Below are 24,877 nucleotides of genomic sequence, written 5' to 3'. Positions count from 1 at the left end.
TGGCAGGAGGATTCTTTACTGCTGAGCCATAGACAAATACAAAATCTTTTTGTTAAAAAAATCTAAATGAAGGATTTTTATAGGAAATCCATAATCAATCTGAAACTATTTATGTTAACGAAAAACTGCATAGTAATTATGGTGATCCCTAATTTTGCTGGTTTACCTGGTGCCAGCCACTGTTATTTTATTTAAGAATCACAGCTAGCCTGTGAAATAGATAATATTAGTCCCATTTAAGGGGTAAAGAAACAGAGGCACAGAGGATATTTTTTAGTTTATGTATTGTTTTTATTTTTTCTTGTTGTTGGGTCGCTAAAGTCATCTCTGACTCTTTGTGACCCCATGGACTGTAGCCCACCAGGCTCCTCTGTCCATGAGATTCTCCAGGCAAGAGTACTGGAGTGGGTTGCCATTTCCTCCTCCAGGCACAGAGGATATTAATAAGCAGATGAAAGTCTCATAGCCATAAGTGGCAGAGATAGAATTCAAACTCAGGTTTGTCTGACTCTAAAGACTATATACTTTTACTGCCTCTAAAAGAAGGCTTAATCAGAAGAGTGAAATTTCACTTCGACCCTCACGCTCCACAAAGATGTGGATAAATTGGATGGAAGCCAGAGATAAATCCAGGTGATGAAAGGCATAGAAGGAATGAGTTATGAGAAAATGAGAAAAATTCCAAATGTGCTTAGGTTGAAGAAAAAAGTGAAATATGACATAACTGTTTATGGAGCAATATGGAATTATTATAATGGCTTAAAATAGCATAATCCAAGGAGAGAGAAATGAGCTGGTTCTATGGAAAGAAAATTTTAGGCAAAATCTTTCCTAACCACTCCAAAACAATTTTACCCTGAAGAACTTCTGGGTTTTAGTAACTTCAGAAAGGAGTGAAAAATTATCACCTGGGGGCATTTCAGACAATCCGGACAAATGTGAAATAAAATAATTCTGCACAGGCAGAGAGAAAGTGAATGACCTCTTGGTTCTTGTCAAACTTTAATTTTTATATTTTATAAATAAAACATTTTATTTTTACAATGTATATGGATTTATTCTTTAAGCCTTTTGCGTCTCCTGGCTAAACAACACACTTTGAACCTTTAATATTTTCATTTCCCTTTTAAATGGATTTAGTAAGTAAGCAACGCCTGAAATGCATAAAGAAAACAACAACTAAACTAAATATCTAAGCATACTATCTCAGACTAAACCGAGGTTTGAATATTCTTGGTCTAATTAGACTTATTAGACAGTGCATTGATTTAGTACTTTTATTCTGCATATTTAGCCATGAGGGAGATTTTTATTTTTTAATCCTCTTTAATTAATACTCCCCCCACAGGATTATGAATCTTTTATTTATTTTTTTTAAATTTATTTATTTATTTTTTTTGTCATACATTGATATGAATCAGCCATAGATTTACACGTATTCCCCATCCCGATCCCCAATCTTTTAAATTTTACTTTTCTTTTTGTGGTAACGAACATTGGTTGTGATAATGGGTTGGAAGTTTCTAGCCAAATCTGCTAATGGGTTAATTTTCTGAAAGAAAACCAGACTGTATAGGAAGCTCAATGTTATTCTTAAGATGCTTAGGTTATCCATTTGTTTCAGAAATGTCATATCAGGGACAAATCAATGTGTTAAAAGTGTCTGATAATATTGTTGAGGGATTAATCTCACAGACTAGACCACCAGCACGATTATCTTTGGCATTCTGTGTGCACCCAGTTCCATTTTAAGCATGAAAAACCTTCTAATGCCAAACTATGAGAGCCTGTGTATTGAATGATCTGCCACCATTCAATATTTAATCCTGCAATTGAAGCCACTAAAGGGATATAGAAAAGTAACAAGATGAATGAATCGTGACCTCAAACTTGCAAAAAGACAACCCAAACAATTTATCTTTCTGGCCTGTATGGCATTTTTTTTTTTAATCCAATATTCCTATCACTTCTCCTCAGTCTGGGAATTGTAGATTGATCAATGCCACATTAGCAAATACTTGAAACGAGAGCTGGGAATTTAGGCAATCTATTGTTTATGCTTTAAGAATATTCTGGTTCAATTTAGTTTATCTGAAGTCTAAAATCACGAACTTGTGATTCCAAATCAATTTAATTCTCTAGACTACATTTTCAAGCAACTGTGGGAAGCATGACAGAAAATAATCCAGTGTCTATGAAAAATGAAAGAGATAAACGATGAAAACAGAAAACGTAGAACTTCATGCCTCAGAGCTCACATAGAATTCTTTGAAATTATACAGCTCTCAAATGCAATAAAACTGGACTTCAGTTATTAAGAGAATAAATTCCACCCCGATTCATTGGTTCATTGATCATTACCATGTCACTTTGGCACGTGATCTTATGTTTTTCCCAAGCTAAGTGGAGTCAACTTGACGTATATGTGGTCAGTGCTCACATCTTCCCTGGCTCGGGGGTAAAGAATCTGCCTGCTAATGTAGGAGATGCAGGAGAGATGGGTTCCATCCCTGGGTGGGGAAGATCCCCTGAAGAAGGAATTGGCAACCCACTCCAATATTCTTGCCTGGAAAACCCCATGGAAAGAGGAGCCCAGTGGGCTACAGTCCATGGGGTCGCAAAGAGTCAGATAGGACTTAGTGACTGAACAACAATTTCTTCTATACATACATAGGTTTCAGTTTTACAAGGATAATTTTGTTTTTATAGTCAAGTGGTGGAAGGGAGTAGAGACAGGATAGATAAATGTACTCTTCTCTGCTGCTAATAAAGTTCAGTTCAGTTCAGTCACTCAGTCGTGTCCAGCTCTTTGTGACCTCACGGACTGCAGCACTCCAGGCTCCCTGTCCATCACCAACCCCCAGGGCTTGCTCAAACTCGTGTTCATCGAGTTGGTGATGCCATACAACCATCTCATCCTCTGTTGTCCCCTTCTCCTCCTGCTAAGAAAACCTTCCTGTAATAAAAAAGCATACTCATGGGGTGGGAGGTGGGAGGAAGGTTCAAGAGGGAGGGGACATATGTATACTTAGGGCTGATTCATGCTAATGTATGGCAGAAACCAACACAATATGGGAAAGCAATTATCCTCCAATTAAAAATAGATTAATTAATTTAAAAAAGCATACTCAGATTTCTTTATCAGAGAAACAAATATAAACTAGACAGCAGGTGAAACCAATGAGTTGTTTCATAAGAAGTTACAGGTCAAGCATGCCTCTTGGAGAGATCCGAGGTATACTGGTGACTTTCCTAAGTAACTACACTGCAGGTTTTCAAAATAGCCTAAGGCTGGTATTTATTTTATTCTACTAGCTAAATTTTGTTTTGAATTACCATGTGCTATCTACAAAAGGTCTTCCCTGGGTTTGCAACAATAAAACTGTAAATATTCTCTGCCCTACCGTGTGGTTTCTGGTCAGTGAATGAGAATTCTAAATGACTGCTGTGTCATAGTATCAAGCTGGCCACGTTTCAGTTGGTATCTATTAAAGCCAATGGTTTTGAGATATGGAAGGAAATTGTTAATGCATATGAGAAGTATCATTATTATTATGAACATGCCAGTGATCCTCTGTGATAAAGTGCCATTGACTTCCTGCCAGCTCTCATGGATTGGTGACATTTTGTTAACCAGTCTACTGAAAAAAATCTATAACAGGATATTAGATGGTATTTAAAAATAATATTAAGCAAGGGATCAAGTGAAAGGAATCCTGTATCTTAAAAAATGATAACTGCAAAGTCCATTAGCTATGTTTATCAATGTCTACACTGTATAATTTAATTATTGTGTTTATTATGAAATTGTGAAATAAGATAAAAAAGTATCTTCTGGGCAGTATACATATGTTAAATAAATTAGACTTTTATGACGATCATTTCTATTTTTTGATTATATAATATTTGCATACATTCCTAACCACCTCATTTTCTTTAACTCCAGTTTTCTATGCTATTATTTTCTTGCTTTTCATTTTACTTTTATGTATGTCTAAAGATGCTTATATTTATGGCTTGTGAATAGAGGTGGGACCGTTCATAGTATTTTGCTTCTTTGTTTTTAAAATAGTATTAATCCATCAAGTTTTTACTGAAGCACTAGAACTCTCTTAGATGACAGGTAATATTGAAGTAAACACTCTCTTTCCTAATGACTTGTCAACAAGTGCAGGAAAATAAGTAGCAACGGGATTCAGATGTAAGGACTTAAGTGTAGTAATGTGTCGCTTAAAAAGACATTTCCTGTTAGTTATTTTTAATGATGAGCTGTGTAGAGATGGTGATGGAAATGGATCTCATTAAGAGGAAAAATACTCTGATGGTATCTTTTATCCCACGAAGACAAACTGCCATTTATTATTCTTTACTGTCTCTTTCCCCATTGGATCTTTAACTTCAGGCTACACAGACACAAATCTCATCCATCCTTAAAATAAATATCCGTCCTTATTTAGTTCCTCTCCTTTTGATTTTGTACCCCTAGATAGCTCTTCTCATTTACTATTAAACTTCATTTAAAAATAGCCAAGACAGCTTGTTCTGGCTTCTCACTGATTTCTCACTTACCTCCTGCATTTGGAAGACCCACTTCCTCAGGAAATTAACGTCTCTCTTAATTGGCATGATGACATGCTCTCTCTAGCCTGTCCCCGTTTCTCTGCTCTTCCTCACCTGTCTTGTCTGTTTCCAGTCCCATCTCCACATGTAGCTCTCCCTCTAGAGCTGATGGCTTTCTCCTCTGTCTCATTCTCTAGCCTCCCCATACTCCCCATAGAGTAATAACTCACGACTTCATGTCTTCATCCACCCCTCCAGGTCTGCATTTCCCATCCCCACCTCTGTGCTGAGCACCAGCTCTTCTTTTCCCCCAGAAATGCTGGTTATGGATTAGTGGCTTGACCATGTAGCCAAACACATATTTCCAGAGACATGTAATTAAATCTACGAAAGTTACACTGGAATTGTGAGCATACCATTTATTTCATCTCGTGGAAATGATCTCAAGTTGGGTGGTACAGTGAAAGATGGTGACCGCATCAACATTTACTGTTTCACGGTTAAAGCTATTCCACAGATTTCAGTTTTTCCCTCTCCCCAGTGATACCAGACGTGTTAATGCCTCTTATTAATTACCGCAACTCTGTATGGGAGAGCAGGTGGCCATAATGATGACGGAGAACAGCCTTGAGGAAGAATTACCCTTAACTATTGAAATCCCATAGCCCTTTTGCTGAAAATGTGATTTTTTAGAAACTTGAGCTGGAAGAACATAATAGTAAAATAGTCATTCAATTTGGTATATCAGTAACTTGAGAATACTTGTGGTTGAATTATGAGTGAAGTGAACAAAAAAGCAGGAAGAAATGCTAGTCAGATCCTAGTCTCTGGAGCATCTCTTTTAAAATTAAGGGACAAAATGTTTAAGCAATGTGTTCAACTTATGCCTGAAACTGCTTTAAACTAAATAGTATGCCATTTATTCCCACTGCATTTCTAAAGTTAGTTTTTACTCAATTTTGCAGAGGAAGAAGCCAATTATAAAAAAGGATAAGTCCAGAAACATAGAGGACATTCCTACTGCATTATCTAACAAACATTTATGAGGTGCCAACTGCACCAGAATGGTGCCAATCATCTCTTTAATGTGGAGAGTTTCCTATTCATTAATCCCTGTAATTAATAAACAGAGTAAGTGGGGAATACAGCACGTTAGAATTGACCTCTAAATAAAAGATGCTACCAGCTAAATAATCATTAAATGCCATTATATTTATTGAATCTGCTCAGTTACAGAAAATGAATGTTGCTTTTTAATTGTGCACCAGTCTGAGGAGTGAGACGACATGGCAGCACCATCATTTCTAAGAGCTCTGCAGCTCTGTTATCACGATGGAGGCCTCCTGAGGGCAGAAGCTAGTGTCTTGTTTGACTGTAACTACAGGGCATGACAGTGGGCACTCAACAACCGTTTGGTGAGAAAAATGTATGAGCAGAGCAAGTCCTATTGGAATTGTCAGGACACCTGAATTTGATTTTAACTTCTGAGATTTAATAGATGTGCAACTTTGTACAAGTTAATTAACTTCTCCAGGACTTGGTTCCTAAACTATAGAGGAGGACTCTCCCCTTCCTCACTCACAGGCGTGGTCATGACTTCATGGGATGGTCAGATTATACACACGCAAATCTCTGAAAATGGAGGAACAGCTCACAGAGGCAGATATGATTTTTACTATTAGTTTAGCATGAAAGTCTCTCAGATGCTAAAGAATCCGCCTGCAGTGCAGGAGACCTGGGTTCAATCCCTAGGTTGGGAAGATCCCCTGGAGAAAGGAATGGCAACCCACTCCAGTATTCTTGCCTGGAGAATCCCATGGATAGAGGAGCCTGGTAGGCTATAGTCCATGAGGGTCACAAAGAGTCAGACATGCCTAGGTGGCTAACATTGTCACTTTAAACACTAAAGTCTCTAAAAGTAATTTATTTTGACAGAGGAGGAGATGGTTGGATGGCATCACTGACTCAATGGACACGAGTTTGAGCAAACTCTGGGAAATAGCAAAGGACAGGGAAGCCTGGAGTCCTGCAGTCCATGGGGTCCCAAAGAGTTGGACACAACTCAGTGGCTGAATAACAACAGCAGCGCTAAAATAAGTTTCCCAAGCATTGGTAAAGCATAACATGCAGTTAGAAAAGGGACAAGAAACATGGGCAAGGATTAGGGCAGAGAATTAAAAACTGTTCTCTAAAATTGTATTCAGTGAATAAGCATCTACCATAGGCAGGATACTGCACGGGGCTGGACAGGAATTACCAAGATAATATGGCCACAGAGACGTGGCCTTTCGACCCAGTACTGGGCAAAAGCTAACAGTCATCCTCATGTAAAGTTGGATTGGCAAGAGTTGTAAACAAGTCAAAGAAGGCCAAGGTGAGAGCCATTTTGAAAAGGATCAATAAAAGTGACTGGTAACAAAGCCATTGTTGAGAGCAGCTATAAACATGGACAACTGTAAGAATTCAGTAAGAACCTATATGGGAAAAGAATCTGAAAAACAGTGGAGGGGTGTGTGTGTGTGTGTGTGTGTATAAAACTGAATCACTTAGGCATACACCTGAAATGAACAACATGGCAAATCAACTGTACTCTAAAATAAAATAAAAATTAATAAAACAAAACATGGCCAAGGTTTTGAAGAAGTAGAGGCATGGGGACAGCAGGGTGCTTTGGGCTGAGAGGATCCCAAAGGGAAGGCACACAGCTGAGATGGCATAGTGTTGCAGGCGCATCCAGACAATTCAGGAATGCCTCAAAACACGCTGCGGCCACATTTCACTGTCATTACACTGCTGACTCACAGATCAGGGCACAGTGTCGGCAACCTCAGCCCCGACGTCGCAGTCCCACTTCGCAGAGCTGATTGTTTCCCACCGCCGTCCACCCAGGTGACCCAACAAGAGCCCTCTGAGGGGTCGTCGGCAACAACCGCAATAACAAAGAGGCCCTGGCTCTCTTCGAGAATGGGCTTCTGCAAAATTCTTCTGATTTATCATGTTCTGGGACTCAACTTAGCATCACACAGATGAAGCCCAGAGGAAATGTAGCAGTTAATAAATTATTAAACTGCTTTCCTTTAAAAACATCAGGACTGGGCAGTACAAAGACATGCCAGGGTCTGTCAAATGCAAACGGATCTGTAAATCTCAAAAAGAAGAATTATCTGAGCTAAGGAGCAGCTGGCCCCGCGGATCCCATGGCCCACCTGGGATCCTCTGCCTGCAGCCTGTCACTCTTAAAGAGTTCAATGCTAATACAGTCAATGAAACATAAAACCCGACCGAGGGAGGTGGGCTCCGGGCGCCCTCGAAGGAATTATCTTATGCTTCATAAAATGACCTTTAAAGAGTCATCTACTAAAACATGGCTTTGAAACTGCAGCCTTATGCTTGCCCAGAAATAATAATTGATGTTGGCGACTTGTTTAGAATACGATGCACAGTTGCACAAATTTCTGCTTTGCATAGTCTTTGTTAAATAGCTACATTTCAGATTTCTTTACTTGGGTCAGATCCACTGAGCTAAAATCACTCACTTTTAAAATGATTACACATCATTCCCCACCCCCTCCACCCCCAACAGGTAAAATGGCTACAAAATTCCGTTCGCTCCATTTTGAAGCCTAATTTCTCTGGCCTGGGAGTAGTTCCTTAATCTCTTTATTTCCTTCATGAAATCCAAATTGGCTCACTTGGCAGAAATGGCTACAACGGGGGTCTGGTTTTGATAAGTTGTTTGAACGTGTAATATCTGAGCAGAGTTGGTGGGGCAGGTGGGAAGGCCAGCTGGTTGGGGGGATCAGATGAGTCGAAACACAAAACTAGTACTTTCATCTGAGCCTCCCTTGCTTCCCGACACAGGCAACTAGACTCACAGTCAAGATGAAAAGTTGGAAAACATCCCAGTTTCATTTAAATGGGAAGGGACGTTTGACATGTTAATGATGTGGGATGTATGGAGAACAGCATCTTCCTTTTTTCCTCCTTTATGACTTTAGGGACCGTACCTATAGGGACCGTACCGTATAATTGATGTTTTTAAAGTTTCAGTTATGAAAGGGACCAGACTTGAAACCCTGACTAGGGAAGGCAGCGCAAAAGAAGGGCTTCAGCAGCCTCTGCCTAGCCCTTCACCTGTCTGCATGCTGGTTACCAGCGTCTTGTTTTTGAGCAGGGTCAGCTCCTTCTGGTCATCGGCCCCTGACCCTTTCAAAATGGTTCTGGGGTTCATAAATACAGATAAACATTTCCAAGAAACTGGGATAGCTAGAGAGTCTCACATTCAATTTCATTTAAGAACTAAACTTCAGATGCAAAAGCAAGAAAATGCAACAAAATAGCAGTCAATTTCCAGATGTTCCATGAAGTTAACCTTCTACCAAATGTGTCAGAGAAAAAAATTACATTGGAAACAAGAAGTGTGTTGCTCAGTTAGGAGGAGGAGTGTAGATTCTGTAGGCGACTGGAAGTCAGGCAGAATATTTTACATTTACAGGGTGAGAGGACACAGAATGGGTTTAAGTTGTGGAAGCTCCAGCAAAGTGCCTAAATGCTGAAGCCTCAAACTTTTATCTACTAAACATGGTTAATACTCAAACACATCTTGTAAGGTTGCTTTGAAGACTAAATGAGAAAACATACCAAAAGATTAAACACAGTTTAGTGTGTAGGACCACTCAGTAAGTATTTAGTACATTATTATTGTTATCATCATCATCATCAAAAGTTTGCTTTTCAACAAAGTGACATAAAAGAAACAGTGTTTGGGAAGCTTGCTTTAGTCATGGCAGAGAGTGGAGACGGAAGACTGACAGGTTAGGGGGAGCAGGTAGGAGGTGAATCCCAGAGAAGTGGTGATGCATCTCTGAGCTAGGATGGGAAGAACTGGAACGCAGAAGAGAGAGCCACCGAGAAAAGAAAAGCAACCCACGATATCCAGATGGTTGGAGAAAACCCCACAATTCCCAAGAGTTCCTAAGCTCTTCATAATTTGTGAAAGCCCATTCTCCATTCAAGGGAACAGATGTATGCTTACATATTTACTTACCCATATGGAGAAAAGCAATCCCAAAGCAAGACTAAATTATTTTTTAAAATTTCTAATTACTGTCCCTTAGAGTTTAAGAATTCCATTTTGTATATCATTCTTTCTCTTCGAAGGACAAACACTTTAAAAAATATATAATGTTAAAAATCCTTCTGAGTTAACAGTCCCCAAACTTTCTTGAGAGGTTCTCTTTTGCAAGAACCCATTCTTGGGATAAGTTATTGGCTGTTCACAATTTTTAGGGTTCCTAATCATGCTGTGATGTGTTTACTAAAAATTTTAAGCCAAAGCCACAAAGATTCTTTTGTGAATTCTGATTGATTGGACGATTGATTTTCTCTAAACAGTCACTCACTATTCTGTTCAGGATTCACTTTCTCTTTCTTACATTTAAAGTCAATAAGTAGTGAGATTCTGCTACTTATGGCATCATAACGTGATGTTAATTTATAATATCCTCAGTAGAGTTTTCATCTTTTTAAGGTAAACATTACTTTTCCTAGGAACAGGATCAAAGGTGACACAATTTTTAAAATGCAGTTTAGATGTCCATCTAGTTACTTTATAAGAATGCTATTGGAAAATAATATGAAAGATAACTTATTCTGTAAACACTGTATCTCTTGAAAGAATTAAAATACATACAACTGTCATCTTCTAACCACTTAAAGAAACTCTCAAGTTTATATCAGTTGCTTGTTGAAATAATTTATCTTAGGGACAGATAAAAGGATAAACAGACCATAAAAATTCCTTTTTTTTTTTTTTTTACATTTCACTTTCCAGTCATTTTATTTTTATCTATTTAAAAAAAACTTTGCACAGATAACTTATTCTACCAAATAAGTACCAAGTATTGTAATGAATCTTTGTGGGACAGAGTCCTGGTAACCTGTTATACAAGACACACAGTAAAAGGTCCATTTGCCAGATTTACCTTATAAGAATCCTTGCTTGTACAGACACATTCAAGCTCACCCTTCTCTTGATTTAACGTCTGGATGAAGTCTGAATTTGACTTTGACAAGCAGAAGGAGGTTTCTTTTTGGGATGTGTGATGATGCATTTGTGGTAAAACATTTCATATACGGAAAAATGAGTCAAGAGCTGAAGAACACTTTGCTAAGCTGTCTCACGAAGCTCTTCTTTGGGGGGCTGTCGATCTAGCTTTTAAATTCCCTTGCACTGAGGCCAGGAGAATGCTCTTTTCAATAGAAAATCCATACAATTGTTTTGTGGGAGATGGTGCTTATTATTCAGCCTTGAGACTCAACACACATCTTTGGCACTTGTAGCCAAAAAAAGCCAGGGGTGGAAAAGAAATGTGGAATGCAGGCAAGAGGGAATAAAGGAGAAAGTTAAAAAAAGTCATGAAAAGACTCTGAAAAAAGGAAGAGTAATTAGAGGAGGGAGTAAGCAGGAAATTGTGGAGACAAGAGGAAGGCCAGTGTGAAGGTTCAAGTTGCCAGAAGAAGAGAGTTGCATTTTTAAAGAACCTTGAGTATCTGCTCTGCCAGCCAAGCTAACACAAATATTTCAATATTGGGGGCATTTTGAAAAGCCAACGGAAAGGAGCTGAAACAGCCCATTCACCGTACTTATTTTCTAACCTGTTCAAGGGCTACTTAAGTACAAATTTTGGGGAAGGGGAAGGCCATTGATATACCAAATGCCTTTCTTTCTTTGTACTCTTGGTTCGTCAACACGCACAACTGGAAAATTCTTCAGCGACTCCGACCTGCCTTCACTCTAGTCTTCTCTCTGAGTCCTGGTACTAAACGAAGAACAGTTGATACTTTCAAGAAAAAATAAACTGAGCGGCACAAGACGTTTAGAAAGAAAACTTGGCCAATTTCTCTGAGTATAAACACATGAACTCGCTTCCCTTATAATTTTGGCTCTGAATAAAATGTCACATGTGAGTCGCATGTATTTCTTCATTTGATCAAATCTACTTTGCAGGGTAAGTGTGAAAGATGGGAGCATCGCTGCAGAGCCATCTTCCCAGGCTCTCCTCGAATCCCAGGATCCGCCTTGAGTGGAAGCTTCGGGCCCGATCTCCCAGCCCGATGTGGGTGGCAGAAGGGCGCAGACAAAGATGACCTTCTCCTGAGCAGCACAGGGAGCCCTGTGGTGACCTAGATGGGTGGGTGTGGGGTGGGCGGATGGGAGTGTGAAGGGGCTCCGAAAGGGAAGGGATATCTGTGTGCATACAGATGATGCGTGTTGCTTTAGAGCAGAACTAACACAGCATTGTAAAGCAATTATACCCCAGTTTAAAAAAAATGACCCTCTGTCTGAGGATGCCCGTGGTGAAATAAGTTTAAATGCAAGCACGGTCTGTCCATGGAAACAGTCCTGCCACTGGTACAGCCATAACGACCTGACTTTTTATACAAGGTTTGAGGACAAAACTGTTGCTTTTCATACTGACAAAAGCTCTCTCCTTGATCCTTTTTTTTTTAAACCCTAACTTTCTCTTTTACTTATCTCTTTTTATTTAGGTATAATGGACATACAGCACTATATTCACTTCAGGGTTACAATACAATAATTTGTTATTTGTATATATGCAAAATGACCACCACTGTTAAGTCGGGTTAGCATCCATCACCAGGTGGCTCAGAGGTAAAGAATCTGCCTGTGATGTGGGAGACCTGGGTTTGATCCTTGGGTCAGGAAGATCCCCTGGAGAAGGAAATGGCTACCCACTCCAGTATTTCTGCTTGGGAAATCCCAAGGACAGAGGAGCCTGGCAGGTACAGTCCATGGGGCTGCAAAGGAGTCAGACACAACTAAGTGACTAAACAACAAACAATAACCATATATAGTAACAAATTTTTTTTCTTGGGAAGACAACTTTTGTAAGATCTACTCTCTTAGCAACTTTCAAATACTGTTGCATGTTGTGTGTCTGACTCTTTTGTGACCTCAGGGACTGCAGCCCGCCAGGCTCCTCTGTCCATGGGAATTTTCAGGCAAGAACACTGGAGTGGGTTGCCATTCCCTTTTCCAGGGGACCTTCCCAACCCAGGGATCGAACCTGCCTCTTCTGCGTCTCCTGCATTGGCAGGCGAGTTCTCTACCACTGAGCCACCACGGAAGCAACTTTCAAACAAACATTACTGCATAACACACCCTTCTGAGAGCTCAGCCCTCCTGTGGGGCCGGCACAGCCCGGTTTTAACAAGACTCCGGCCACGTCTGTCCAGAGAGAACCCCTCTCCCGCCACAACTGAATACATCCTCACTCCCCCAGCTTTGCTGCATAAGACCTCGGCCTGCCTTCAGCAAGAACCGTCTGTTGAAGTCAGTTTCACAAGAACTCCGCCACGCCGGACATCCCCTTGTGATACTGTTACGTCCACGAGTCCCCCCAGCCTACTCCTTGGTGGTAAGTCCCCCATCTACTCGAGTGTTCAGCTCTAGTAACACTGCGATCATCGGGCATCGCTGCCAGCTGTCCTGAGTGAAGCCTCCCTTACTGTTTCAACAAGCGTCACATCAGTTGTCCTTTAGGAGGATCCGCTGTGTGTGGTCCCAGCCTGTGGGTTTCAGATAAGGATCTGGGACGGTGAGAAGCATAGAGGGTGACAGGCATGGGGGAAGCCGTGACCTGAACATCAGGGGGTCAAGATGCCACCTGGGCCCGGCATCAGGTGCCCTGAACCACATGAGCTCACAAGCCGGAAGTGGGATCAAGACAACAGGCTCATGAAAAGAGGTTTTTAAAGATCAGATGAACTGGGGGCTTGTGGCCTCACTCTGGGCCTGTCTTTTGAGCTCAGAGTGGATCTGGCTGAAGATCAGGCCAGTTCTGGGGTCACGGGTGGCTGGAATTTGAGCGGCAGTCTTAGCACCAAAGACTTGGAATCTAAGAAGAAAACAGCATCAAGGAGAGTTACCCTGATGATGAGTTTGGAAAATGAATATATTACAAGAGAAGGAAAGTCTCTCTTAATGCTTCCTGCCCAAGTTCTTCACTCGCACCATGAATGAGACAGGGGCTGAGCCTGGCTGGGAGTGACGCTGCTCACCTGTCATTGTGAATGTGAGACATGCAACAAAACGTCTGCGTACAATTTGAAAACACTCAAAAAACACGAAGCAGTGTAAAAATGTCAGACAAACTAAGTCAATTCAATTAATCAGCCATCTAGTTTAATGTGATTAAAAGCAAGACAAATGCCTAATGCACAGCTTCTTTGAGAATCATCTCCTTTTTTCTTCTTACAAAAGATGAGAAAAATGGTCTAAGCAAATAAAAATGCATTCAGATTTCATTCTCTACCTGCTTGAATGTCAATATGATCTTATCTTTAGCAACAGAATTCTTTGGCATGCTTAAGTGACTATAGATAGTCAATTAAATCCACATTTTAGCTAATTATCACACAATTCCCTCTTCAATAGATTGTATGAGCGCATTATCCCAGGAGGCTTCTCTGTCACTGGGATCCAAAGCAAAACACATATTCTAATCTTGTGATATCAAAAATATTTACTCAACACCTTTACTTTGTGGCAAAAAATGAGCCAGCGCTGAATAAGAACTCTTCTTCCCTTTGGATAAATAATACTCAGCTCTTCATTCAGAAAGCAATAACCACAGAATCTTGCATGGAATTTTCTCTCTCTCTTCAAATCTCCAGCCCTAAAAAAAGGTCCACTGTTCCTCTTCTTCCCCCATATCATTCCTTTTCCTTTAATGCCTACAGATCTGTTTTCATCCCAGTACCTAACCCAGCCTGGAGTCCTGCCTCTTTCGTCCACACCCCCAGGGCCCCTCATCCTTACACGTTGATACAGATATAACTGCGGAGGACAGGAAACTAGGAAGACACGCTAGGGATCCATTTATCTTCGGCAAGGGAATTGACTAATAGGTTTTCTCCTGTCTCTAATTTCTCTGATTTCCCTTTGTCAGGGGGATTCTCAGACCAATTCGTTCCTAGCTGTCAAAAGCACTTGTCCTCATGCCTGGGTTCCGCGTCGGTCAGGCCCCAGTTCAGCTGTCCATCTCATCCCTGATCGGAGCGCACACCTCCTGTCGGGACCAGGTCAGCAAAAAGGCTCCAGCACAGGAAAGTTTCCGGTGCATGTGGGTCCTCGGCCAAAACAGAGGCAGTGAGAGCAGTCCTCCATCCCACAAACTCATCCACTTCCCCCACACGTGGTGGGGGGGCCCATCAAGAGGAGGTTCCGGGTCAGGAAGGCAGAGAGGGCACGTGGCAGAGACTTTCAAGAAGATGTCCCTTGATTATTCTGGGATGTCAGCCAAAGCCTGGGTTAACCTCAGTTGCGTCACCGGTGAAGGAATCGCCGGCCTGCTGAATTGGCAAAGTGAGATGTGGCCTTGGTTAAGATTTCTGGAAATTGGTGAGTTTTGCGAGCTAACATAAACCCTCACAGTTGGGAGACATTTGAAATAATAAATGTTGAGTATCTCTCCCTCTGTTAGTTTATTTTTTATGTGGCGTTCAAGATGTTTGTCTTGATATTATCAAAATGGATCCATATCATCAGCAGCATATGCCTATGCTACCCAGGAGCAAAACGGATCCACAGCAGAACATGTGCATTTATTGAGCACATCATGGGTGAGTTCAATTCAAATCCACGCACATTCATCACATGTGTCCTCCACACCAGGCCCCAGGTGAGTCATGGGGGGATATGATGGGAAGCCAAGTGGACATGGCTCCTACTCTCACGAGTTTCTGGTCTAACGTGGTGATTCGTCCTTACACTCCATCCCTTAACTTTCCCTCTCCTTTCACTCTAGCTGAATCTTAACTAGCTCCTGCAGGAGTTCCTGCACCAGTTCTTTTTCTGAAGTAGTAAACAGGCATTGAGTACTGACTCTAAGTCAGGCGCCCTGGGAACTCTCTACAATGACCATCTAATTTACTCTGTTCAACAGCATTGTGAAGTTGGCGCTATTATTATTATTTTTGAGAACCACTTTATTCTGAGTAGTATAAACACAACTCCATTCATAACATAAACCTTCCATCAATTTTTTCACAGTTAGCCCAAAGAATAAAACCTCTGACTTAATTAGAATTTACATTTGGCCTTAAATATTTAAAAAATCATCCATGTCAACTATGGAATTTTAATCTTGCCTGCTACTATGAAGTAGGGCAAACCTTGATCAATGGTAATTTCTAATGTCTGCTGTTCAGCCATTTTTCTTGACCTTGTTTTCTGACTGTGCACATTCTAGAGTGTTCAATAGATTTGTAATAAACTTCCATGATGAAGGGAAATTTCTTGCTCATTGTTTGCCTGAAATCTTGGCTAGTGCTCACCTTTTTAAACAAAAAAATGTGCTCCCAAATGGTCCACAAATTCAGCTACTAAACTGCCTTTAAAAATCTTTGCAGTGGTTCCAGAGTGCGGGCCATCATATACGAAGCAACATCTTGGAGCAACCCCCACGGTGTGGGGCAGACGGCAGGCAGGTCGTGGCAGCAAACTTCACTACTATGATTAACCCCACTTAAACTTGAGGACATGGAGACATCAAGAGATGAAGCAAACTATCGAAGGCCGCAGAACTAGTTAGTGGTGTAACTTGAACATGGGATCAGGCAGTCTGACTCTAGAGCCAGCCTTTATACTCTGGATATAGGTGTAGGTATACACAGGTACTGGGCTTCCCCAGTGGCTCAGCAGTAAAGAATCCTTCTGCAATGCAAGAGAGACAGGTCCAGTCCCTGGATTGGATAGATCTCCTGGAGGAGGAAATGGCAACCCACTCCAGTATTCTCGCTGGGATAACCCCATGGACAGAGAAGCCTGGTAGGCTGCAGTCCATGGGGTCACAAAGAGTTGGACATGATAGAGCTTATATACATATTTTGTGTGTGTGTGTGTGTATATATATACACAAATATTTTTAATGTTTATTTTAAAAATTATTTTTGGCCTCATGGCATGGCTTGCAGGAGGATCTTAGATCCTCCACCAGAGACTGAACCTATCCCAGGACAGAGAAAGTGCCGATTCCTAACTACTGGACCACCAGGGAATTCCCTCATTTTAAGAAATTTATTTTATTTTTAAAAATTTTATTTCATTAAAGTCTAGTTGATTTACAATATTGTGTTAATTTCTACTATATAGTCAAGTGATTCAGTTTTACAAATTCTTTTTCATTATGGTATTATTTTTAAAGCACAGCTCTAGTCATATTATTTGACTCAGATACCTACCCTGACTCTTTGATAGCTCCTGAGTTAAATATGAAGGTCCCAGAGTCCCAGACGAGCATGTAAAGCCCCATTCAGTCTTTCTTCAACCAACCTTTGCAATTCCGTGGCCACCCCTAGGGGTGGCACATGTCAGTGGAGCTGAACTATTTACTTTTCCATGGGCTCCGTGTCTGCCCAATTTTATGTTCTTCCCTTTTCCTGAACTGCCCTTTCAGCCTCCAGACATATGCCACCTCCTCCTCCCTTGGACTTTTTTAAACAAAAGCCCAAGTGGATGCAATTTCTTCTTGCTTAGAATCACCACATGCTTTGTGGTGCCTCTTTACGCACATACCTTCTGCCGTATTCCCAGTCATTGTCGAGTCTGGGGAAATGGTGTGTTAGAATGTGGAGTGGGGCTCTGAAATCAGCTTGGCCCGAGACTGAGTCCAGCTCTTGGAATTTTTAGCTCTGGGATCTTGGGCAAATTGGATCACATCTCTCCCAGCTCGAAACCCTCTCATGGCTTCCCACTGCAATTTGGGGCTGGGGAAAGACTTCTGGGGCCCAACATATATTTGCTGCAAGTTCACGTGCCTTTAAAACCCAAACTCCACCAAGCCCAGCTTTCTTGACCAACCTTATTTCATAAGTCACACCAGCCTTGATGGTTAAGTTACCCTTTAGTGTTCTGCCTTCAGGTTCTCAAATGCTCCTGCAAGCTCTTGCATTCCTCAGGCCTTCGTGGAGCTTTCCTTCTACCTGTAACCTCTCCCACTGCCTCTCTTGACTCACTCATTCTGATCTTTAAAGTCTCAGGTTTAAACTTGTCACGTTTCAGAAAAGACTTCCTTGACCACCCCGCTTCAAAGACCTCCATCCCTCATTCACCCTGAAACTCCCTCTCATCTAAGCTAGCTCCTTTCCTTAGACATGGAGTGATTTCATGAGCTTGTGGAAGCTCTGTTTTTCTCACTAGACTTGCAAACTCCCATGAAGGCAGGATGTATCTGTCTAGTTCCCCACAATGGCACAAGGAGATGCTCAAGACAGACAAAGAGATACATCTCTCTATTCCTCACTTTCCTCCTTTATAAAATAGAAGTAACAATAACCTACCCTCACTGCTTTTGAGAAGCTGAGCACAGTCTGCAGGGAGAAGCTGACTGTTCACTGGGAGCCGTCCACTTCCACTTCTGAGCCACAATCCCCTCAAGGAAGCTGCCTTCTCTCTGAATCTCCCCACCGCTGAGCACAGGGCTTTGGGCATCGTGGGTACCTGTCAGTGTTTGCTTTAGCTGAATTCACTATGCCATCTGAAATGACAACTTTTCATCTTTGCCAAATGTGGTGATTTGACCCACATACAGAGATGTCCTTCTCCATGATCACGTGATAAAATATCCTCTCAAACTTTGTCGTTGCAATGAAGTTAACTGAGACCACACATAAGCGTGTACAGTATTAGGCTAGCGTCACCAGGCTCTCCGGCTTTCATACACTGTGAAGACTCCTCCTTGGAAAATTTTCTTCCAAATTAAAAATTTTAAATCATATGCATATCATCATATATTTATGTGCTGTGTTTTATACACGTAGTATGTCACTGACAAGCAAACGATGAAAATGTTAGGATTAAAAAAATCGACCATGCTCATCTCCACAGTCAAAATTAAATTGTTGAACAGTATTTGACTGTTGGACAAAGAGTCTGAGTTTTTGCAGAATAGGTCAAATGTAGGATTCCTGAGTAGGAACACAATCGTTTTAATCTAACTGTACAGGTCATTAGCAAGCCGTCTGGGAAATAAAAGAAGTGCTAAACTAAAAATGTGTTACAGGTTGAGTGACCATTTAATTTAATGACCAAATCAAGACATGTGTAAGAGTGAAAGGAGACAGTATTGATTATATTGGAACAACAGAGAAACCCGAATTGTCCCAGGGATGCTGTCTTGCATTCTGGATTAGAAAAAGATTCAATTCTAACCGTATGGAACCACCAACAATAAAGTTTTTCCCTCTTTCCCACCAGTGCACCTGTGTCTAGCATGTTCAACTGTTATTGCCTTTAGATTTGATAATATGTAGGATATCATTTGGCATAATAGCATCATAATATCTGATTCACCCAGATGAGGATCACAGAAAAAAAAAAAAGTAACAGACCTAAAAGCAAGCTAAACCCAGTGAAGGAGAGGGTCTGATGCCCACCATCTAAGCAGGAGCCCTGACTGGTTCAGCTGGTCCCCCGCTCCACCACCAGGCTGTTCCGATGCTCTGGGACTCCCAACATGACTGTCTTTATTGTCTACCCAACAAATCTGCACTCATGTCTGAATTTGTATTTTCAAAACATGTCGGCTCATTACATTTATTGCATTCGAAATGATATTTAAAATTGAGGTAAATAATTTAAAGAGAAAATACCAAGAGCTTGAAATGAATATCTTTAAATATAATGCAATCAGGTAGATATTTTTCCAATGTTTGGTGACATTAATGTGGTGATACTGAGTAACTGCCGACAATTAGTCAGAAGATGGAGCAGAGGTCTTGTACGGAAATTACTCCCGGGTGACAAAATATTGAAAATTCAATTATACTCTGTTTATTATAGGCTTACATTAGCAACTATATTCCTAATAAAGATCTTGATAATACACAAATTAATGGGAACACAGGGGAGTACTTTTGGAAATATTTTTTTCTCCTTATAGGATTCTATGATATTGATTTCTAAAGTGCTCCAAATGACAGTGTAAAGCTTGCTAGAAAAAAATTCCTAACATAAATTATATGCATAAGAACATATGATCTATTAAAGTACTCAAGATTATAAAAATAATTTTAATGTATAATGACAATGTGCAATAAATTCAATGCTTAAAATTTCAAGTTATGCAAGTGTATAAATCATTTAGGAAAGAAAATCCAGTGAATGCAAATAAGAAGAAACTATAATAAGGGCTGCACAAATGGTCTGAATTCTGATTAAAACTGTATGTCATGGAAGCAAATGTATTCATTCTCCTTTTTACAGATGTAGCTTTAAAAACACTTCCACAGTATAAAGCTCTTTATAACATATTTTTACAGGTTGGAGTATACAAACATCTATTTCCCCACCAAGAAGACCAAAATGTTCATCTCCAAAGAACTAAGTTTTTCTCTTTCTTCCTCCTACCAACTTGCTGACATTATGCGTAGTTCAATGAACATTTCTTCATTTGGTTGTTGAAAGATGTAACTGGGCACCTGTTTTGGCGGTGACTCCTCTGTTTTTTTTGCTTTTAAGGCCTAGCACCTCTTTTCTAGGCTTTTAAGACAGAGGGGAGACAAAAAGACAGATACATAGATAACTTCAATATAATGTAGAAAACCCTGAATATTCATTGGAAGGACTGTTGCTGAAGCTGCAATACTTTGACCTCCTGATGCAAAAAGCTGATTCATTAGAAAAGATGCTGATGCTGGGAAAGACTGAAGGCAAAAGGAGAAGGGGGCAGCAGAAAATCAGATGGTTAGATAGCATCACCCATTCAATAGACGTGGATTAGAGCAAACTCCAGGAGAAAGTGGAAGACAGGAGCCTGGAATGCTACAGTCCAAGGGGTCACAAAGAGTTGGACACAACTTAGCGACTGAACAACAACAATGTAGTAGATGCTAAATGTCGTGAAAGACACCACGGGAATTTGGAGGTAGGTCAGCTAGTTGCACTTTGGGACAATAAAAATGAAGATGTACTTAAGTGAAGCCACAAAAGTTCGCAGGATTACCCATAAACAGTAGCTAGGAAGGTAATGCAGATTGCCAGCTGAGCATGATCAAGCCAAGTGTCAAGAAAGTACATGGTTGATTCACAGAATGGCAGCCAATAAAGAGTCTATTATGATGTCTTCAAAGGAATCTCAGGTAAAGAAAGGAAGATAAGGTTCTTTGGTATTTAAATAACAAGAAAGATAAGCTTGAAAGTGAAAGTGAAGTTGCTAGGTCATGTCTGACTCTTTGCAACCGCATGGACTGTACGTAGCCTACCAGCCTCCTCTGTCCATGGGATTTTTCAGGCAAGAGTACTGGAGTGGGTTACCATTTCCTTCTCCAGGAGATCTTCCTGACCCAAGGATTGAACCCAGGCCTTCTGCACTGTAGGCAGACGCTTTACCGTCTAAGCGACCAGGGAAAGATAAGCTTAGAGGATTGAAACCTTCCTAAGAAGACTGATTCAACTTCTTTCTTGTTTTTGGTGAACAGACATTTTGTGGAGCCAGGAATCAAAAGAATTGGAGGAAAGAAATAAAAATTTCTCGATGTAAGGAAAGGACAAAAAGAAATGCAGAAATGTGAATGAAGTAATATATATGTTCCCTGTATTCTAGGGACCAAGAGTAGCTTTGAAATAAATAAATAGTTTGAATTTGATGAAAGTATAGAGCAGTGAAAAGATTTCAAGTAGGAAAGTAAGACAAAGTACTCAATAATCATGCTGAAATTTTGGAAGTGATTTGGAAATGTTAAGTGGGAATAAAAAGTAGAAAATTGAGTTCCACTTTGGCTAATAGTTTTGACTGCCATGGTGAAAAATATATAATGTAAGTCATGCGAGTTCATTTTTTGACAAAATGTTATAGCAGTTTATGTTTGGAAAATATCTTTAAAAAATATCCAAAGTGAAAGAGACTCATTTTACAGCTTTTAATGGCAATATGATTTTAAGTAGAAAGAAGAATGGAAATCAAAGAAGCATCAGGAGGCCAACAAAGAAAAAGCAGAATTCAAAATCAAGCATAACTTAGATGCAGTCCAGGAAACAAAAAAGATTTGGTGACTTTATTAGTAAAAGGATCACTTTGCTAAAGGGCTAACCTTTAGAGGAAAAAAGGGACAGATGAATGCCGTAGTGCCCAAAATAACAAGAAATTAATGCAAAAATACTGAAAGAGACAAAAATGTGATGAAGAGCTCTGAAATTACAAGTATCTGGAGCTCTATTAAAGTTATTACTAAGCTTCTTCACTACCAACCCTGGAAGGTCTTGGCTTTCAGTTTTGCAGCCCCTGAAGAGAAAGATGCAACACCTTGGCTGTGTTTATTGAATGAATAATTGCAAAACAAAGTAAAGAAAACCTTTTTGTTTTTGTTCAGTCATTCAGTTGTGTTCGACTCTTTGTGACCCCATGGATTGCAGCATACCAGGCTTCCCTGTCCATCACCAACTCCCAGAGCTTGCTCAATCTCATGTCCATTGAGTCAGTGACGCCATCCAACCATCTCAGCCTCTGTTGTCCCCTTCTCCTCCTGCCTTCGGTCTTTCCCAGCATCATCAGGGTCTTTTCTAATGAGGCAGTTCTTCCCATTAGGTGGCCAAAGGATTGGAGCTTCAGCTTCAGCATCAGTCCTTCCAACGAATATTCAGATTGATTTCCTTTACGATTGACTGGATTGATCTCCTTGCAATCCAAGGGACTCTCAAGAGTCCTCTCCAACACCACAACTCAAAAGCATCAGCCCTTCGGCACTCAGCCTTCTTTATGGTCCAACTCTTACATCCATTCATGATTGCTGGAAAAACCACAGCTTTGACTATAGGGACTTTTGTTGGCAAAGTAACATCTCTGCTTTTTAATATGCTCTCTAGGTTTGTCATAGCTTTTCTTCCAAGGAGCAAGTGTCTTTTAATCTCATGGCTGCAATCACTGTCCACAGTGAATTTTGGAGCCCAAGAAAATAAAGTCCGTCATTGTTTCCATTGTTTCCCCATCTATTTGCCGTGAAGTGATGGGACCAGACGCCATGATCTTTGTTTTTTGAATGTTGAGTTTTAAGCCATCTTTTTCACTCTCCTCTTTCATCAAGAGACTTTTTAGTTTCTCTTCGCTTTCTGCCATAAGGGTGGGGTCATCTGTGTATCTGAGGTTATTGCTATTTCTCCCAGAAATCTTGATTCCAGCTTGTGCTTCATGCAGCCCGGCATTTCACATGATGTACTCTGCATATGAGTTAAATAAGCAGGGTGACAATATACAGCCTTGACATACTCCTTTCCCTATTTGGAACTAGTCCGTTGTTCCATGTCCGATTCTAACTGTTGCTTCTTGACCTGCATAAAGGTTTCTCAGGAGGCAGGTAAGGTGATCTGGTATTCCCATTTCTTGAAGAATTTTCCACAGTGTGTTGTGATTCACACAGTCAAAGGCTTTAGCATAGTCAATGACGCAGAGTATATATTTTTCTGGAATTCTTTTTCTATGATCCAACGGATGTTGGCAATTTGATCTCTGGTTCCTCTGCCTTTTCTAAATCCAGCTTGAACACCTGGAAGTTCTTGCTTCACATACTGTTGAAGCCTAGTTTGGATAATTTTGAGCATTAAAAATGTTATTCTCTCAAAGTGAAGGAATCTGAGATAAACTTCAAAAATGCTGCCTAAGTGGAAAGAGAAAATCAAAGGGAGAAGTTTAGAACACATCATCTCAATGGGGAAGTCATGAAGCCAAGAGTTCCCCAATATGAGTCCAGAGAGCTGGCAGGAAGTAATGCCCTTCAAGTCTTGCTTCAGAGACTTCCAGGGAGAGGCAGATAGATAAACTTGTCCAGAAAGACAGAGGTCAAATAAAAGCTGTAATGGGCTTGTCTGTTGAGCCCTCTCCATAACCCAGCAGAAGCTGTTCTGTCTTAATTTTGAGAAAGCAAAGAAAAATAAAAACTTCTTTTCAGGAAGCAATGGAAGCTACTGAAAGTGAGAACAGAGATGCTATCTTCTTTTACGGGGTGTGGTGGTCTAAGAGGTGCTAGGTATGTGACATTGCCAGGACAGCCAAATTGGAAAGTTGTATTTTGTGTGCTAATTTAATAATTAATGAAGCAAGTTAATTAGAGATTTGGTTCACATGAATTTTCCTTCCAAATGGATTATTGTTTATTTGGCCTGAGGACAGATTATCACTACTTATTACACAAGCAAAAATTTGAGGTCCTTCTATTTTTATTCTTATAACATGACCCATTTTAAAATGAATGCTTACAGTCTTTTGTATGTCTTATATGTTTTACCACTTAAAAAAATACACTATCTGTTTTGTCGATCTGTTTGCAAACAAAACACTCTCTGAAGAATATATTTCCTAGGTAGACTATAGAAGAAATAGAAATAATTAAAATACATTTAAAGCATAATGAAACAATCTGAAGTCATTAATGACAAAGTCTGTGCTGTTGAGTATTCCTTAAAAACTGGTGAAAGTATCAGTGTCACACTTAACATAGAAAATATGCAAAGTATAGTTAAAAGGAACAGACTACTGGTTTATGTTTTCGGAACATAACGAATCTTCTGACAGTATGTGTATTGCTGTTATTTATAATCCCATGGTGACAAGAAAATGTCACCAATTACCGGCTACAATGACAGAGTACAATTTATTTCTAATGATTTATATCCATTAGGAAACAAAAAAAAGCAGGCTACTGAAAGACAGCTACCAGTCTGTTCCCCAACAGCAGTTTTTTTATTTTAAACTGGAAGTGTGTTTGCAAAGGATAACAAGTTATTTTTGTTAATGAGAGTTTGCATAATTTACCTATATAACACGGTAAGTGACAATCTAAAATAAGGTACTTACTCTAAGGTATATTTTTAAAACAGAAATAACTGAAATATCACATTTATAGTGCAGGCTTTCCACAACTAACATATTGTATTCCCTTTTAAATGTAGATCTCTTTAAAGCCTCATGGACTTTTAGAGGGTAGGAAATAAGAATTGAATGGGTAGTAAGTCAGCCTTTCAAATAGACATTTACTGCTCATCCTGGCTTATTAAGAACTGTAGGTTGGAAGAAACATGTATTTGAGTATTCCAGTTGCAAACAAATTTACAGTGATGACATGAAACGAGAGAAAGAGGGGTAGAGGGCTTGATAATTAATAAGCAGGACAGTAAACTAAACATTACAATACAACTGGACAAAATTAGTAGGATAGAAGGTTGTGGGAAGAGAGCCACATGAAAATTCTGGTCTCTTAATCTATAGGAAATATGATCTGGGAAATAAGAGATTTTTATGGA

The 24,877-nt window shown here is 40.1% G+C and overlaps 1 protein-coding gene and 1 pseudogene across 7 annotated transcripts in view; both read right to left on the bottom strand.

Annotated features, from left to right (window-relative positions):
* Positions 1-24,877, bottom strand: part of TENM3 (teneurin transmembrane protein 3) — a 621,736-nt gene that overhangs the window by 383,825 nt on the left and 213,034 nt on the right. The window lies entirely within an intron of this gene.
* On the bottom strand, positions 12,658-20,287 carry LOC122432252 (annotated as a pseudogene).

This window comes from Cervus canadensis, chromosome 31, assembly GCF_019320065.1.
Source record: "Cervus canadensis isolate Bull #8, Minnesota chromosome 31, ASM1932006v1, whole genome shotgun sequence".
Lineage (NCBI taxonomy): Eukaryota > Metazoa > Chordata > Mammalia > Artiodactyla > Cervidae > Cervus > Cervus canadensis.
Note: the sequence above shows the minus strand (reverse complement) of the source record. Positions and strands in the feature narration are given on the sequence as shown.